At 45.9% G+C, this 19,216-nt stretch overlaps 1 protein-coding gene across 1 annotated transcript in view; it reads right to left on the bottom strand.

Annotated features, from left to right (window-relative positions):
* The window catches only part of DIP2B (DIP2 acetate--CoA ligase B (putative)), a 792,630-nt gene that overhangs the window by 470,330 nt on the left and 303,084 nt on the right, over positions 1-19,216 (bottom strand). The window lies entirely within an intron of this gene.

The raw sequence follows: 19,216 nt of genomic DNA, 5'->3' as shown, positions 1-19,216 counted from the left end.
TACTCTAGAAGTCAGTTTGCAGAACGGTGGGGCGGTAATGAATCCATACCTAATATAGGTCTCTTACAGATATATCATTACCAAAGGTAAGCAACTTGTTCATTTGAAAGAAACTATTAGTTATGGATTCATTACCTTAGAATAAATACCCCATCAATACCAACCCCGGAGGTGGGTCTGTGAACCAAAGTTCACACCAGGAAGTCCTGAAGAACGGAGCGGCCAAAGAAGTCATCTCTCCAGACTTGGCTATCCAGGCAGTAATGTTTAGTGAACGTGTGCAATGAGGCCCACGTGGCTGCCTGGCAGATGTCATGAAGGGGGACTCCATGTCCCAAGGCAGTAGTGGCTGCCTTCACCCTGGTGGAATGGGCTCGCAACCCTACTGAAGGTTCCTTTTATGACAAAGAATAACACATTTTAATGCAATGAATGACCCATCGAGAGATGGTTGGTGTTTGCACTGCCCACCTTTCTTGGCGCCCACATAGCCAACAAAGATCTGATCATCCTCCTGGAATTGTTTTGTGCGATCCAGATAAAATGAGAGTGCACGTTTTGGATCCAGACAGTGGAGCCTCTCCTCCTCTTTAGAAGGATGTGGAGGGGTAGTCTCGAAGAGGACAGAGTAGCCCCTTCGGACTATATGCAAAACTCAACTGTCCGACGTGATGTTGTGCCAGTGGGACAGGTGATGACAGATACAGCCGCCCACTGGCAACTGGTGGCCCTGAAAGGTCAGACTAGGAAGGTTTAGAGGCTGCTGCAGAGGGGGCACTGGTGGACTAGACCGCCTGCTGGCCCCCAGACTCTAGGCGGTGGGTCCCACGTCCCCGGCCCCGCAGAGGCTGGACTGCCTGCGCGGGTCTGTGTCTCTGGGCAGAACGTGGTGGGGCACCCCTTCCGTAGCCACGAACTTGGTGAAAAGCAGACTGTGCGGGGCAAGAGGTGGTAACGAGACCCAAGGATCTGGCCTTAACCCTAGAGTCCTAGAAGCACTCTAGCGCATTGTCCACCTTGTTGCCGCCAAACAAGCGACAGCCATCGAAGGACATGTCCAAAAGAATCGATTGGACAGCGCCCGAAAAGCCAGTGGACCTCAGCCAGGAGTAGCGTCTCAGGGCTACCGATGCTGAAATCGTCCTGCCTAGCAAGTGGGCGGTTTCCAGCCCACAGCGAATGGCGCACTTTGTGCATCCCTCCCTTCAGCTACAGTATGGCCCGGGCACTATGGCAGCACCTGCGTAACCGTGTCACACACAAAGTGGGTGTAACGGCCCAAGAGACATGCGGTGTTCACCGGCCACAGTCCTAAGCTGGCGGAAGAAAACATCCCAAGATCATCCAGCTTCTTGGATTTCCTGCCAGGGGGAGCAGTAGGGAACGCGCCTTTGGATGTTGAGGCTTTGACCACCAATCTCTCAGGAGTAGGGTGTTGGGAGAGGAAAGTGTGGTTGCCCGGGGCTAGGTGGTGGTGTCGGGCCATCATCCTATCCACAGGAGACCTTGTGCTGGGCTTGGACCAGGTGCCCAGAAGTAGGACTGTGTGGACCTCATTGAATGACAGTAGGTGCTCCGTAGAGGCTGCTGCTGGATGAAGCACCTCAGTCAAGAGGTTAATCCTGACTGCCATCGGAGGTAGCTCAAGGCCCAAGGCTTCAATCGCCCTACGTCACACCATATCGTAGGAGGCTCCCTCCTCCGTAGCCACGGCAGGGGAAGAAAGTATACCAAGGTCTGGCGATGTATCCAGACCACTGGCCTCACCCAGTTCCTCTCTCCAGTCCAGCTCTTCCAGCTGGTCTGGAAAAGGGTCAATAGACCCCTCCCAGTCTTCCTCAACCTCCTTTGGCTGCCACTCAGGGCGATAAGGAATGCCAGGATAGAACAGAGGTACAAAAGTACTGGTCGGCGCCGGTACCGTTGTTGGTCGACCCCGGTCTGGCTACGTGTCCATGTCAAAGGGAGGCCGGGGTCGAAGCCGGCTGGGGACACAACAGGCGTTGGAGGGGGCGGAGGTGTGGTCAATGGATCCGGCACCGGAAGAGGTGTCGTAAAGCTGACCAGCGCCGATCCAAATCCAGGCCTGGATCCCTGGGGGCGATGGATTCAGCGCTGGAGGTGTCACAAGGTCGACTGATGCCGATCCGAATCTATGCCTGGATCCTTGGGGGCCATGCGGTGCCGGCATCCAAGGCTTAGAACCCCCAGCCGAGTCCACGGGCCCGAAGGCGCCTAAAGATGGAGTACAGAGCATCGTAAAAACGACGGAGATGGGCAGGGGTCGTCCCGTCTCCCAGGAAGGAAGGACCCGACCCAACAGGCTCCGCGGGCGGAGCCTAACGACCTTTCGCATCCCGTGTTGCGTCGCCCAACGGACGGGAGAATGTGAAGAGCGATGCTTCTTCGCCTTCTTCTTGTGCTTCGACTTACCCGAAGACGAAGACTTTGAAGAGGAGTGATGGTGGTGACTCCGCAACCGGTCCTGCGACCTCCCTCTCGGAACCTCTAGCGGCTCGGAACTGACTGCCGGGCCTCGAAAAGCTTTCGGGACTGCTCCCGTTATGTTATGCTATGTTTTGTTTTGCTATGCTATGTTTTGTTATGTTATGTTATGCTTTGTTTTGTTATGTTATGCTATGTTTTGCTATCCTGGTGTGTGGTTGTGTGTGTGGGGTTGTGTGTGTGGGGTTGTGTGTGTGGGGTGGGGTTGTGTGTGTGGGTGTGTGTGTGGGGGGGTGTGGGTGGGGGGGGTGTGGGTGGGGGGGTGTGGGTGTTTGTGTGTGGGTGGGGGTGTGTGGGTGTGCGTGTGTGGTTGTGTGTGTGTGTGTGTGGTTGTGTGTATGTGCGGTTGTGGGTGCAGTTGTGGGTGTCTGTGGATGTGTGGTTGGGTGTGGTTGTGTGTGTGGTTGTGCGTGTGTGTATGGTTTGTGTGTGGTTTGTGTGTGTGGTTGTGCGTGTGTGTTTGGTTGCATGTGTGTGAGAAAGAGAATGTGCATGTGTGCGTGCTTGTGTGTGTGTGTGAGAGAGAGAGAGAGATAGCGTGCATGTGTGTGTGAGGGGGAGAGAAAGAGCAGAGCCTGCATGTGTGAGTATGTGTGTGTGTGTGTGCGAGAGAGCGTGCATGTGTGCCTATGTGTGTGTGAGAAAGATAGTGCGTGCATGTGTGTGTGAGGGGGAGAGGGAGAGAGAGTATGCATGTGTGAGTGCATGCGTGTGTGAGAGGGAGAGAGCTTGTGTACATGAAAAAGAGAGAGTTGTAGGGAGAGCGGGAATATTCTATCAATGAGAGGAAAGGCGCCCCACGGCACCGGTTCTCATGCAATATTATTGTGTTTTAGGTATTTCAAATGCTGTGTTTTTCGGACCTCTGTAATATACACACAAGGGAGAAGCGGGAGCATGGAGTAGAGCAGGAAAAGGTGTGAGGCAACGCACACACACCACCCTAGCCTTTCACAAACGCACCCACTGCTGACTCCGCAGCTGCAGGAGAATCATTAACAGGCACCAGCCCTGAGCAGCTGGAATGAATGATGCACCACCACTGCTGGAGACTTGATAGGGAGCAAAGGCCTGCCTGCTGTCAAGCCATGGCCCTATTGAAAGCAGTGAGCACCAATAAATGCCTTACAGTGCATAGCAGAAGGCAAAAGTGCTTCGGCACTGCGCACTGCTACCACTAGGCCACCAGTGCTTGAGGCCTGAAAGGGAGCAAAGGGGTCCTTGTACCACAGTGAAGCTAAAAGCACCAGTGAAGGTCTTACTGTAACTACCCCCACCACGCCACAAGTGCTAGAGGCCTGGCAGGGAGCAAGGGGTCCTTGTATCATAATAAAAGCACCCATGAATGGCTTACCGTGCCTAGCAGGAATAAATGGTACTTCGGCACTACACACCAAAGAAAGAGAGAATGCATGTGTGCGTAAGTACCTGTGTGTGTGCGCGAGAGAGGGGGGAAGAGAGAAAGAGCGTGCACGTGTGTATATTAAAAGGTGTTAAAGCGGGCAGTTTCCCTTGGGCTTGTGATTTTGCTTTGGATTGTTTATGGGAGAGGACTCTCACGCCCGCCTTCCACCCACACTTTGCCTTTCTGCTGACACTTGTGACAAAGAACATTGCTGGACCAGTCTGCGTGAAAATAGCAAAAGATCAGAAGCACGCATAACCATTCACTGAAGGGAACTGCTTGATTACCCACAAACTGCCTGCAGCTTGGTTATAAGGATGGGACAGAAACTTTCTGTGACAGCATCTACAACGCTACGAAGCATCTGCAATGTGAAAACGTCGGGATCATAGTTGCAAGTGCCACTTCGGTCACTGGTGAATTTTAGGTCTCCATACCCAATCACACGTGCGCTCTGCCACTCAAGCTTGCACTGATCCATCCATCCATCAACTGACTCATTCTTGCATTCATCCACTTACGAACCCACAAAAACACCCTCATATTCTCAAGAGAAATATGCAGGATAAATTAAAATAATAAAGGCAGAAAAAGATCAATGTAGCATATAATTTTGGCAGGCAAGTGCGTACAATAAAAATAGGTACAAAAATATACATAACATGTCTGGCTGTCTTGGAATAGTATTGTGCTTAGTCTATTGTTTCTATTCTGATCCAAGGTGGCTGACCTCTTGCTTCTGAACATCAATGGAAAATAATGATGCAGCAAGGAAAATATGATTCCCATATGGCAGTCTGATTTCGAAGCAGTGGGCTTATGGGATGCGATGCACTGTAGATTAAATTAATGGCAAGTGAGTCGGTCATTGGTTTTAACACAGTGCAATAATAATCCATCCTCAAAGGTATGTTGGCTTTGCCAATAAATAATTCAGGCCTACTGCTGTTTTCATACCGTTTCAGGCACGGGCTCACAGCTGTTATACATTTGCTTTTGTAATTTGCGCACTTGTAATTTTCTCCTCATGTATCTTTACTGTTCCTATTGTGAAGCGCTCTGACGCCTTCGGGTAAAGTCCGCGTTATATAAAAACACTAAAATTAGTCGCATGAAATAATAAAAACTCACCGCCGCAGCCCGGCTTGAACAGGAAGCCAGGCAACCTGTGTTGGGACGGGGGCGGGGCCGCAAAAAGACAGGAAGCAGACGGGAGCCTACCCCGCACTCCTGTGCTGAAGCGCTCCTGTGCCCGTCAGCCGGAAGATTTGCGTGTCAGCTAGCGGGGCTCCCGTGCTCGTGGAGAGCCACGCCTGCTGCTGAGAATGACCCGCTGCCTGCCGAGGGAGAGAGGGACACACGAAAAGAACTCGGTGAGTGGGGTGTGAGGGGGGGATGTGTGCGCGCGCGTGTGTGCGAGTGTGTGTGTGTGTTTGTGTGCCTGTGTGTGCGCGTCTGTGTGTGTGCGTGTGTCTGTGCGTGTGTCTGTGTGTGTGTGTGTGTGTGTGTGTGTGTGTATGTATGCATGCATGCATGCGTGCGTGTGTAAAAAGAGCCCGATGACTGGTGGGGAGATGGAAAGTGAAAGTAACCAGCAGGCTTGCATTGGAGACGGGTGTGCGCGCGTGTGTTTCAGTCTGTGTGGTGTGGGGGCTGGCTGTGTGCGCATGGGAATATGGGCACGGCGCCGTGCGCGCCCACGAGGAGGAATCTGAGACAGCGAGGCGCGTGGGCGATCGCTGTCTCACATTCCCCCAAACACGCCAATAAAAGGTCCTTCGCTACGCTCGACCTAAAAAATTAGCAGTCTTGCATCTTTAAAACACTTCTGGATTTACATGCTGTGCATTTTTTTGTCTTTGTCCCCAATTTCTATTTTTTCTGGTCCTTTTGGGTGCCATGGATATAGTCCTCCCTCTATGACCTCAAACGCAGATCCAGTGCATGGTCGGTGTCTTCAGATTCTTTTTTCCCCTTGATGACATGTGCTGTTCTAGGCCTTTGTACCGTGTCGTAATTGCAGCCATTTCACCTTGCTGAGCACCCTCACCTCTTCTAGGGGAGGTAGAAGGGTTTCAGTGAAACCAGAAAAGTCTTCGAACTGCAAAACTACTCTTATGCTTAAGTCCCCTTTTTGTTTTGCAGTGTGGATGTTTTCTTCATTCACACACTGTGCACTAAATATGCAGCAGTATTTCCTGCCCTTGGGAGGCTGGGTTATGCAGAGCGTATGTTTGCTGATAGGTGTCTTAAGACCTTCTGCGCCACCTGAGCTTCTCTGTCACCTTGAATGCCTACGTACTAGTGCTTTGTGAACATGTATACTGATGATCATGTGTCTGTCGTGCAAATATTTATGGATACATTAGCCATGAAGGATAGGGTGGCTTCTTTTTTCTTAGTTGTGTGAGCTGTTTGTCATTCTTCCAAAGCGACCCGACTAGTTTTTAATAATTTTGAAAATTGTGTACTAGCCACCCTGCGATTGTCCCTTTGGTGACAGGTAACTTAATGTTTGCAGGTGTAAATGAGATAAATATTTGATTGCCTTTCCCATTCGGTCTTGTTTTGTGCAAGAAATACAGTACTGCTCTCCTGACGTCTATTGTTTGCATGGGTTTTTAGCTTTGGAAAAAAGATGGCAGTTGTACCGTTTGACTAACGTGGGAATAACATATCACTTTAAATAAAAGGAAAAAAAACATGTGGATTTGTCCTCATGACAACCACATCATTGTTTATTTGTAGGTGCGGTTCATATACTGCGAGTGCCTGCAATTGAATGACGCTTGGCAGCAATGTGACGGCAGCCAGGAACGTTTTCATGGTTATGAATTTTAATTCGGCTTCATGCAATGGCTCAAGTGGTGCCTTCATCATTTGTGTTGGAACCAAATTAAGGTTTAACACTAGTGTGGGGGCTGACCTTTGTGGCACAACTCTCTTTGACCCCTTACAAGGGTCTTTTACAGACTGGTCTGGTAACGAAACTTTAATCTGTGGTGCCTCCAATGTATTAATTATGGGTGCACAATGTACAGTGATAAATGTGTATCAAAGCGTCCTAAGAAGTACGTCAGGTACCCGATTACAGTGGTGTGTACAGTTAGATTATGTATCAGACTCTCCTTGCAGCACCAGTGGATCATCTGTTTCACTGAGTAGAGCAGCATGTGTGTGCTGGTCCCCTGAGCCCTCTCAGTACTTCCATGCACCTTTCAGGTAGGCCTAGGAGCGACGCCACTAGACCGAGACTGGCTGGCTTTGGATTTCATATTCGTCCCTACTCCTGTGCGCTGCGACCAGTCTAGTCTTGGAAACTGGCTATTATAGTCCTTATTTTCAAAAAGTGAGAAACTTTCTCCAGCTTGTTATAGACCAATCTCCCTTATGATTCCACTGTAAAAGTCGTAGGGTGAGTTATTTTGTCCCACCTAGTAGCCTGAGCACAGGAAAACTACATTTTGTCTAAAGTTCAGTTTGGCTTCAGAACTGGGATAGAACAAGCTATAAATCTCCATATTATAGCGAGGAAACGTGTTGGCTAAAGAAGGGGGCCTTGCACTTGGCTTTTCTTGATTTAACAAATGCCTTTGACTTAGTAAACTGAGAAAAACGTTGGATTATAATGGAGAAAATGGGTGTTGATGCAGACCTCCTTAATTTAATCAGACTATTACACTATGATCTGAAAGTCGCTGTGCGTTTTTGTCCAAGAGGTGCGAGACAGGCCTGCATCTTAGCCCCTTTATTGTTCCTACTGTACATAAATGAAATAAGCAGTCACTTAGTAAGTTCAGGAAAGGATCTCCCCAAATAAGAAACCCAACCAACACTGATCCTTCTTAATGCAGATGATGTGGTTTTGATTCCCTGCATGGCCAATGGCCTGCAAGATCTTTTGGACCATTTTGAGGGCTTTAGGAAAAACCTAGACTTGAAAGTCAATTATGCGGAGTGTTATGTAATGACGTGCAACCTATTAATAATAAATCAAAGCGCTTCGCAATGCGGGGTTCGTAGACTACCAAATTGAATTACTTAGCCTTAACTTTTAGCTCAACCCTCTTATGGAAATCCCTCCTCTTGGTGAAAACACAACTTGGATGGAACATTGAGACCATCTTTCGCTTTTCTAGAAAATTAAAACATGTACTAATAGCAGAGATAACAACTCTTGGCAAAACAAAAACTCCACACATTTTAACTGCCACTAGGAGTTGAGATAGTCATATATCGAGAATCAGATTGGTATAGCCCACTCCTCTTGTGGACAAAATGTTGGCTGAACACAAAGGCGACATTAGGCAGGTAATGTATTACTGACAGCCTGTCATTAGAAAAGCCATTAGGATACCTTGGTTTACCTATTTAAAATGTACTTTGTATTAAATGGGCTTAAAGGAAATGATCCTAAATCCTTAAAATCTTGGAGCAAGGAGAATGTAAAACAACATTATGCAGAGCTAATGCGAAGTTATTGAGAGCACAAACCAAGGAAACGATTGCTCACTATTTACAGGTGTCAACTGTCAGTAATATTGAACCTTCTTTATTGTGGATTAAAAATCCTACTTATAGGTCATATCTTACATTCTTTAAAAATCAACTTAATGTGTATTACATTTGCTTTTCTGTCTGCATGTGTGTGGCAGTATGACTTGCCCCCATGCCACTGTAACAACACAGAGAAACACGGCACTTGACATATTTCTGTTTTGCACTTTATATTCAGTCCCTAGATCCACCTTTTTAAAACCTGAATTGTGAAAGGTAACAGACATTTCAGGCTGGGTTGGAAGTTTTACAATGTTTCCTAAGATATCTGTTTTGCAGTATTCCATTTTATTAGGAGTGCTGTAGCCATCAGGAAACGTTAAGAATGCATATCAGCCGTATCAGCATATCGTGCTTTACCGTATCAGCATTTGATACGGTAAAGCACGAAGTGCTTATGACCAGATTACAAAACAGGATGGGTTTGTCTGGAAACGTGCTGAAATGGTTTAATTCTTTCTTACAGAACAGGACTCAGCGATTTCTAGTCAACCAAGCAATCTCTTCCCCGAGCCCCAACGCAATAGGGGTCCCACAAGGCTCTACGCTATCCCCAGATCTATTCAATTTATATGTAGAACCTCTCACGGAGATCCTTCAAAAATCACAGGTATCCTATCATATGTATGCGGACGACACGCAATTATACATAAAGATCGCCTCCCTTGAGGACATTGACCTAATGAACAAGACACTAAAGAGTGCTTTGCGATGGTTAACAATGAACCATCTGAAACTAAACGCCCAGAAAACTGAATTCCTGCTAATCTCACCGACAAGGAGCCAATCTGAAGTCATAGAGTGGACTAAATTGGTGACAGCGCTAAACTGCACCCCGACCCTAGTTAACTCTGCCAAATCACTAGGAATTACACTAGATAAGAACCTCGACATGGAAAAACCATATTAACTCAATGGCCAAGAGCGCCCGCTTCCACCTGAATTACTTAAGGAAACTGAAACCCTTTATCACTGAGACAGACCTAAAACTGGCTATACAATCACTAGTCATATCGAGGATCGAATACGGCTGCACCACATTAGCGGGCCTGCCAAAAACAGCCACAGCACCATTAAAAGCCTGCCTCAACGCAGCGGCGAGACTCATTACGGGAACGAAGAAATTCGATCACATATCTCCTCACCTGAAAGCACTAAACTGGCTACCTTACGAGGCCAGAATTCAAATGAAGATGGCCTGTATTACACACAAAGCGGTTCACTACAACACACCCAGATACCTAGCCAAGAAACTTACGATCTCAGGAGGTAACAGAACAACTAGAAGCGCAGGAGATTTGCTATTACGACCAGCCTTTTTCCACAAGAAAAAGACCTACAACCGAGCATTCTCCGGAGCTGCCCCCAGAATCTGGAACTCACTCCCTCCAAACATCAGGAAGATTCAAAATACAGTAACATTCAAACGAGAACTGAAGAGCCACTTGATGAGTAAATACCCTACTTAGAGAAACCTAAGGATCACTGGAATGGATCAATTACGATAACTGAGGGCCGCCCTCTTCATGGAAAATTGGAAGATCATCATCGGACAATGAACTGATGCCGTGCGCAAGCCGAGGCTTGACACATCACTGCTACCTCATATATGTGTGAACTTTAACTATATCTCACAGTCATACTATATAACTTCTATCTCACTTGATTTATTTATCCATATATGTGGAACCTTAACTATCTATCACAATCATTTATACTTATTATCATGGATATGCACTGGAACGCCTTATAACCCTACCTCAACGGGCATGGTTTGTTACCATGACACAAACCAAGCCGTGCCCGCCATATAATGCTAATTGCACAGTCAATATGAATATATATTTTTATTCTTGACCATACAGTATACTGCCTTCTACCTCACTATTCTCTTGTTGTTAGTATTGCTTTTATTATCTTTATATGTAATTCTTTCCTTTGTTAAGCGCTCTGATACCTACGGGTCTTGTCCGCGCTATACAAAACACTATAAATAAATAAATAAATAAAGATATTAATACCTATTTTATATGTCTTAAATCCTCAGAAAATGTGCTAGCTGCAAGGACGCCGCGTGTATTTGGATATTTTAAAATTTTCTGTATTTCCTTTTGTTTTGTGATTATTGCATGGAATGAGCTTTTAAAGTTTATTATGGCGTTCAAAATGTTATAGATATTTTTTATGAATACTGTACAAAGAAATGTCTTTTTAAATTCTTTTATGGCTCTTGCTGAATAAATAAAGAATGACTGTAGTATTTATTTATTTATAGAAACATTTGTAAAGCGCGAAACGAAGGCCCGTGGGCATCTCGGCGCTAATAGTAGTAAAACTTTATTTCGGCTGTACCACCATAAAAGTAGAAAATATTATGTACGCAGATAACAAGTAAAAGCAATATGTACACATCACATAGCTAAAACTTCCAAGTTACAAAATAAAGTGCATTGGAAGAAAAAGGTCATCCAACTATAGTGCATAGTAACATAGCACAAAAAAACTGTACATAAGTGATTTTAAAAAACTACATTAACAAGCATTTGCAATGCAATAGGTCTCGCAGCATTAAAGTTTGAGTTATTGGCATTGTGTATGACAATGCGTTGCATAACATTTTTAGCAAACTTTGAATTGGTGAGCAGTTTGAGTGTGTGCAAGAGTATGCTGTTGCTCACTGCTGTTATTATTCACACAGCTCTAATGATGCACCTCACCACAGGGCTGACGCAGTTATTCACAAAGCTCTGATGATGCACCTCAGGCACGGGCTCACAGCTGTTATTATTCACACAGGTCTGATGATGCACCTCACGCACGGGGCTGACGCAGTTATTATTCACACAGCTCTGATGATGCACCTCAGGCACGGGCTCACAGCTGTTATTCACACAGGTCTGATGATGCACCTCACGCACGGGGCTGACGCAGTTATTATTCACACAGCTCTGATGATGCGCCTCAGGCACGGGCTCACAGCTGTTATTATTCACACAGCTCTGATGATGCACCTCAGGCACGGGCTCACAGCTGTCATTATTCACACAGCTCTAATGATGCACCTCACGCACGGGGCTGACGCAGTTATTATTCACAAAGCTCTGATGATGCGCCTCAGGCACGGGCTCACAGCTGTTATTCACACAGGTCTGATGATGCACCTCACGCACGGGGCTGACGCAGTTATTATTCACACAGCTCTGATGATGCGCCTCAGGCACGGGCTCACAGCTGTTATTATTCACACAGCTCTGATGATGCACCTCAGGCACGGGCTCACAGCTGTCATTATTCACACAGCTCTAATGATGCACCTCACGCACGGGGCTGACGCAGTTATTATTCAAAAACCTCTGATGATGCACCTTATGCACGGGTTCACATCTGTTATTATTCACACAGCTCTAATGATGCACCTCAGGCACTGGGCTGACGCAGTTATTATTCACAAAGCTCTGATGATGCACCTCAGGCACGGGCTCACAGCTGTTATTATTCACACAGCTCTGATGATGCACCTCAGCACGGGGCTGACACAGTGCCAAGGCAGTGCAGCATCTTCGCTTGCTGCGCTGCGCTGCATGAACTCTTTGCAAATATACCCCTAGTTAAGTATGCTCGAGGATTATTGGCGAACATCACCTAAGGCACCATTAATTTGTCAGCTGTTTAAACTTGAGTCTTGGTAAAGTTTTGTGTGCCTGGTGGAAGTGTGCACCCACTGATAGGAAGAGCCTCTTTGGCTTCGAAAGAGTCTATCCTAGATCCTTAAGGGTTGGGCTCCTGATCGGACAGTTCCTTAGGTTACCGGATGGAACACTCCCATTCCCACAGGGAATCAACCTTGTGACAATTGCGAGGTATGCCAATACACACAGAGATGAACTGCAGTTGACTCGAGAATGACAACACCATAGAAACGTAAAAATCTCGCGAATTGTAACTCCAGCCATGTGATTTACGTCATAAAATGTCTGTGCAACCTACTCTACATAGGGATAACAACTAGGAAAGTAAAAACGCGTATCACATAACATTGGAGCACAATAAGATGCATGAAAGTTAATATCAAACTTAACAGACACTTTAAAGAAAGAAAACACACTGCAGAGAACATAGAATGGTATGTCATAGAAAAACTAGAACATAGTCATACAGATATGAGCACAGCCCTTTTGAAATATGTACAGAGGTGTGTGTGTCATTTGCAGACAGACACACAGGACCTGAATGATGACATTCCGTGGACTTCATTAAATCAGTAAAGCTTATAAACTTCACCATACAGTGAAATAGTTTATATGTTCTATTTTAAAGGTCATGCCACATTTTGTTAAGACGAGCCTACTCATTTGAGAAGGATGTGATCAACTTTCTTGTCTGATGCATTTTCAGACCTGAATGATTCCGCCAATCAGATGTGGTACATACAGGTAGTGTTCACTGGATCATGAGTTCTGATATAATAAAACAATAACAATAAAAGATATGTTGATATAGAGTCCATACGAAGGTAAGGGCTACAAAACACCACAACCTCATGACCGGGCCTTGCAGGACCTTATGACATGCGCATACAGACCACGAGAAAGGACGCCAGGGGATGGGACCACATCCCCCAGCATACCTAGCGGTTCTGTGGGCCGGAGGTTGTGGAAGTATGATGAGGCAGAGGGGCAATACTACCGGCATTTAGACAATCTCCGTATTAACAGAGGAAACATTTGGTTATGGAGTCTGGAGACAATTACTTGGAATGAGAACATGGGGGTTAGCACTCACACTTAACAACATGGTATCTTCAAGATCTTTGAAGAGAGGCAATTGGTCCCTGGTTCCAGTCAGACAGCTCTGATAGAGGGACGGGGTTTTGATTTCAGTAATACGATCCCCGCGTGAAGGGGGGGGGATTAAACAGGTGTCATCTATTGAGATTAGTAATTACGACAGCTGGGCCCTTTAAATACACGAGGACATATCCAACTCACCATTCACCAGTTGGCTGTTGGTAAGGGAACAGTTACGGTCAAAGAGGGCACAGTTGAAGTTAACGCTGGACTTTGAGATACACAATAGAGGGATTTTTCCCTTTTACAAGATAATGAAGAAGATGCAAATAGACATACAAGTAAATGGTAATTAACTGGAGCATTAACAATCTTTCAGTGTGTGACTACATGAAGTGCCCCCCTCAACAGACCATAATGCTAGTAGCTACAAAAGTATAGGTAAAGTGGCACAGGATCATAAAGCATCAAAGCATGTCTTTTATGTGTTTTACGTGTGTCTTATCACCTGTGTGTGCTTGCTTTATCTAGTCCGTGAGCGACAATGTTTGTGTACTTACAAAAAAAATATATAAGCATTTGTTTTATATTTCTTTTTCTTAACCACTAAAACGTTTTTTAACAGACCATGTATAAAGAGATACGGGAACACTAAGCAGAACGCACCCTGCTGACTTCTTGCCTTATATGTCTCAGATGGTTGCATAAATATATGGTTTCTGTCTCCTAGCTTTTTAGGTGTCTAACTCAGATGTCCTTATCTCACAGAGATAGCCCCTCTCTGTTTTGCTTTACATTTATAGCGTAATTACGTTCCCATGGCACTCACTTATTGATAAGGTAGGAAAAAAGCTCATAAACCTGACAAATGCCCAAGACCGGTTAGGCTATTAGGAAGGGCAGATGTATCCGTGTCTATACCCCTCCATTACCTTACGGTAATTTATTTTATGTATACCCACAGTACCACATGGATTAAAGGATACTTAGTGGTATACCTTGAGGTATTTTTATTTAGTAACGGGATCACTGTAATCCAGAATTAATGAGGAATTAGCCCAAAACACGAAGTAGAGTGCGCCCTGGCAGCATCATTTCACCAGGGTGGGATGAGGTGGCCTATGATGGAGCATGTCACATTACATGAGTGAGCCCAACTCAACCAATTCTTAGAATTGCTTTTCTCAATAGGAGACACACAAAACATAACACTGTTCTGTGTATATGAAATATTGGACCCACTTATCCAGACTTGAGATATCTCTTCTCCTTAAGTTTCAGGGATATAGCTACCATACCTCATTTTTGTGTTCTATATTTATTCTGGAGGTTGGTGTATCGGTCTTTCGGCCTCTTTTTTCTCCCTTTGTGCTGTACATAAAAACTCTTGCTAGATAGGTTTTTTCATTATCTTCTCTTGTGCCATCGCCACCAGATCCAAAAACCATTTTTGTCTGCTTGCACCAGTATATCACGAGAATAATTAGTGAGATTGATGAAAAAGCGTAAGCAAAATCTTTGACCAATTTATCTTCAAAGTATTCCCTTGGGACAAGTGGTGTGGCATTTTACTTTTGTACATGTTATGAACAGGTCTTTTTGTTCCCACTTGTGTGATGAGCTCTTTTACCTGTTAAGCCGGTCTTCTTCCAGGTTTTGTAAGCCTGGCCAGCCAGGTGCAGGGCTTTTAGCGTTATGGGAAAGGTAGTGGTCAATGACGGACTCCAGTGGCCGCACCTCTTAGCTGTGTTCCTGTTAAAATATTTTTACCAAACTATTTACAATTAGTGTGCACTAACTGCTCCTGCACCTGCCGTTGTGAGGGGCAAACTTCCAAGCAGATGATCAGGAATCAGGGAAAGAATGGAGTGGTGCACTACCCTGGTCGTCTGTTCCAAGTAACAAGTAGTCAAGTTCCTTTGGGGGAACAAATATATATCCTTTATTCGAATATTCCAAAAAGGTGCAAAGAGTCTCAGGGAACGCGTTTCGTTAATCAGGGTGAAATTCGTCAGGGCGAGTAAAATACAAATGGTCCAAAATCACTCAGAGCCATGTGTAGGTAGTCTTCTTCAGAAAAAGGAACTGTGTTGCTGAGGTAGTAGCAATGTGAACAAGCATTTACAATGCAAAAGGTCTCGCATTTGAGAGAGTTTAAGCTATTGGCATTGTAAATGACAATGCCTTTTATTTATCTGTTTTGAAAACCAACGCATAAGTAAAAGGCATTGTCATTTACAATGCCAATAGTTCAAACTCTCGCAAGCACACTGAAAGGGAGGGGTGTAGGGGAGGCTTGTGTGTTAAAGGGCAGTGCTCACCTATGCAAGTAGCATGGAGAGAGTGAATACGATGCCACTGCTAAGAAAGGGGCATGGCCGGCATTAAAGTAAAAGCGCGGCATGTGGCGCTTTCGCAAAAAAAAGCGCATTTGTTTGTGAACTTCACAAACAATGTTTGTTTTTTTGGGAAAAGCTACACACAATTATTTAGCTATATACAGAATTGTCACACTATAACCCCTTGAGCAGGATTAGTCCAAAAGCAAAACATATATATCATGCAAGGTGAGGAATAGAGATAAAGCTGTGCTAGTGTAAAATAATCTTAGTGTAAAATAATCTTGCCTTGATTAAAGGATGTAACATGAATGTATGAACTTTTGGGTTGAACCTGAATGTTCCATTATCAAGATTAACATTTTCCTGGCACACCCCACCTTGACATTTGCACAGCAAAGGTGTGTTGCCAGCTGCCTCGGGCCAATCCTCGTTGCTGCTTCCCATGACTGCACCTCCCCATTCTTCTGTGCGCTGCATTCAGTCGTCACTCTCCCGATCACTACTACGACAGGAGATGTGCACTCGCCCGGCCGCCGGCGTCTCGCGTCTCTTCCGCCCTTGTTACAGAGCGCGCATGACGCGCTTTCATTTTCCCTCCCCCCGCCGGCTCCAGATCATCTCGCTCGGAGATGACCGCCTCCCACTGCCTACTCTATTTTTCATCCAAAATCTGTAGTCTTATCTCTCTTTTCTTTTCTTTTTTTTTTGTAAAGTAGGATGCCCTCAAATTTCATCTTTGTTTGTGCCCCTTACAACATTACCGGCTGCCACCTGAGCCAGCATTGGTGCTTGTAAAGAGCGTCGGCTACAGAGTGTGAGGTGAGGTGTGGGCCTTGAGTGGGCTGCAGTGTAGTGGATAAAGAAGAGAGCGGGTGGGGGAGAGGCACTGGTGGGGTTGCTGGGGCAGAGGGTGCACGCAAAGAGAGGGGGGGGATCGTCCTCTTGAGATGAGCATAGGTCCTGCTCGGCGACGGTTCAAAGTGACAATTAGAGGAACGGGACGTGCATAGAGTGGGCAATGCAAGTACATTCCACAGCAAATGTTAAAAGAGTGGGTGGCATAGCAAGCACTAAGCAGGGCTAAGGCGGAAGGGAAATGAAAGTTTGTTGCTCACGCCCCGCAATATCAGCTGACTATGGACGGCCCAAGGGGGCTTCGGAGGATGGGGGAGCTGCTGGTGTCCTTGGTTTGCTGGAGCGGGACGGTGGGGGTCCGGCATGGTGCTATTGGGGGGTTGGTTCTGGGTGGTCGAGGTGCGGGGGAGGGAGAAATGCGGGCAGCCGCCGAGGCGCATTTTAAAACGCTGTTGCTGTTGTGCGAGCGCACATGCATATCTCCTGTCCTGCGTGCGCTACACAGGGAGATGCCTCGCATGGGTGACGAGATGGGCACACGCAAGTGACAGACTGGAAATGAGCCCTGCGCATGTGAACTTCTCTTGTTCACGCGCGCGTCCACATTTCCAGACAGTCTCTTGCGAGGGTCCATCTCTTGTCTCGCATGAGAGGCAATTCCGTAACAATAGTTCTCGCTGGCGACAGCGCTTCGCGCTACGTCGCCAGGCGAGACTTAAAAACAGCAAATCAAATGATACAGAAGAGCCTCCTTGATAAGGGCCCCAAATATGGAACTGGAGCCGTAAGCTATCCTAGTTCCTTCCTCGTATCACCTCTGGTTAGAAGTGGAATCCACTTCTATCAAGAAGGCTCTTCTGTATCATTTGACTTGTCATTTTTCACATTGCTGCTACCTCAGCGACACAGTTCCTTTTCCTGAAGACCACCTACACATGGTTCTGAGCAAATTTTGACGAAGTTCACCCTGATGAACGAAACGCGTTGGCTGAGACTCTTTGCACCATTTTGGAATATTTGAATAAAGGATATATATTTTTTCACCAAAGGAACTTGACTACTTGTTACTTGGAACAGAGGACCAGGGTAGTGCACTGCTCCATTCTTTCCCAGCTTATAGCGTTATATCTTTCTCTGAACGACTACCATATCTCTTGTGCTAATTTGGGTAGGACAAAGGATCAAGAACCGCCCCCCGTTTGTTTTGGTAAAACAGTTGCCAGGCGCCCATTTTGATCTATACTTTCCTTCATTTGATATGTATGCTGAAGCCTTTTAATGCAATAAAACGATCTTGACTTCTAGTCCTTTATATGCTTGAAAGCTTCTTGAGGGTTCCGTTGTTCCCAGATGTACTGTTAAGTTTCCCTAAATTGTATGGCTCTTGTCTCTTTGGTCGTGATGTTGTCTTTCATTTGCTAGAAAGATTCATCCACAGCTGGGTAAGTGAAAGGCATGTTGAGGATGTAGTTTTGAACCTCCTGTTGAGCCTTAGCCATTTACATCTCCAGAAAATAGTTCCTGTGCACAGCTGCCTGCTGGCTTTGTCTGCTGCTCTAAAGGCTGACTTAGGACATCCACTGGAAAGGGGTTTCATGAACTCTTATTACTTCCCACTGTTAATGAATGTACCTAAAACAGTGCCCTCGTCAGGAAGTCGCTTTCGCTTGCATAAAACGTTGCCCCTGCCAGCGCTGCCAATGACAGTACCAGCACAACTACTAATCTTCACACTCCTTCACGTGTGACATTTCAGACTATTCCAGGTCCCCAAAGCTATAAGGATGGTGTGGGGGGCAGGTAATAGTCGTTTTTAATATATATTGAATTCATAAACAACTGCTGTTGTGCTCATTTCTACATTAGACAATCAGTGACAAGATGTGGCACACCGTCACAAATGCTGGTGTGGACAATTAAGCACCGGAAACCACTGGCTCAAATTAAGCACTGCCTATAGAATAGGACATTGGAGTTTGGAATCCTTAACGATGTGGCAGCTCAACTTCCTGCCTACAATCGCTATATGTTTGCTCTCCTTATATGGTGGTGGTGCAGTGGAGGAGGGCACATTATCCCTTTTGGTAGCCTTTGACATTATGATGGAATCTGATGGTGCATTATTTTTTAAACATACCGGGTCCTAAGCAGAGGGCTTATATTTCGTACCTACCCTGGGTTTGACAAGATTGTTAAATATGGGTTCATTAAAGGACTACTTACCTTTGTGTTGTAGTTTTTCAGTACATGGAGACCATGCCTCATTTTCCTGCTCAGTTGAGACGCAGCTTGCTTGGCAGTGGAAGCTGTGCAAGTCAATTTACAGCTTTGGTATATTCTTCGGTACTCCGTTCTCTTGGACCACTGAAGATAACTGGTGGATGGTTGTAGGACTGTTGCACCCTCATCACCAGCCTAGCGGGTGCTTGCCTTCTTTGGCAATTTCAGTCTGTGTGGTGCTCTGCTTCTAAGTCAGCTGCAGCCCCCAGGTTGTGGCAACTCTCCTGCTGATGACTGCTCACTTTGGTTGTGCCACACATCGGCAGTAGTAGGCCTTCCGGTAGCAGGGCACTTTGCTCCTTGGCTCAAAGTTTCTTTATACAGTTCACCTCAAGAGCAAGACTTTGGGAGACTAGATGATCCCTCACAACTCAGGTGAATCCTGGTGACGCTCTGACTTTGCATTCTAATTTGTAAGGGTGTTCCACACATCAGAAGCTCTGAGACAGTCTCTCCTTCTGCAGACCCAGGACTGTCCTTTCCAC

This window comes from Lissotriton vulgaris, chromosome 1_1 (genome assembly GCF_964263255.1).
Source record: "Lissotriton vulgaris chromosome 1_1, aLisVul1.2, whole genome shotgun sequence".
NCBI lineage: Eukaryota > Metazoa > Chordata > Amphibia > Caudata > Salamandridae > Lissotriton > Lissotriton vulgaris.
This window is presented reverse-complemented; position numbering and strand designations above follow the sequence as displayed.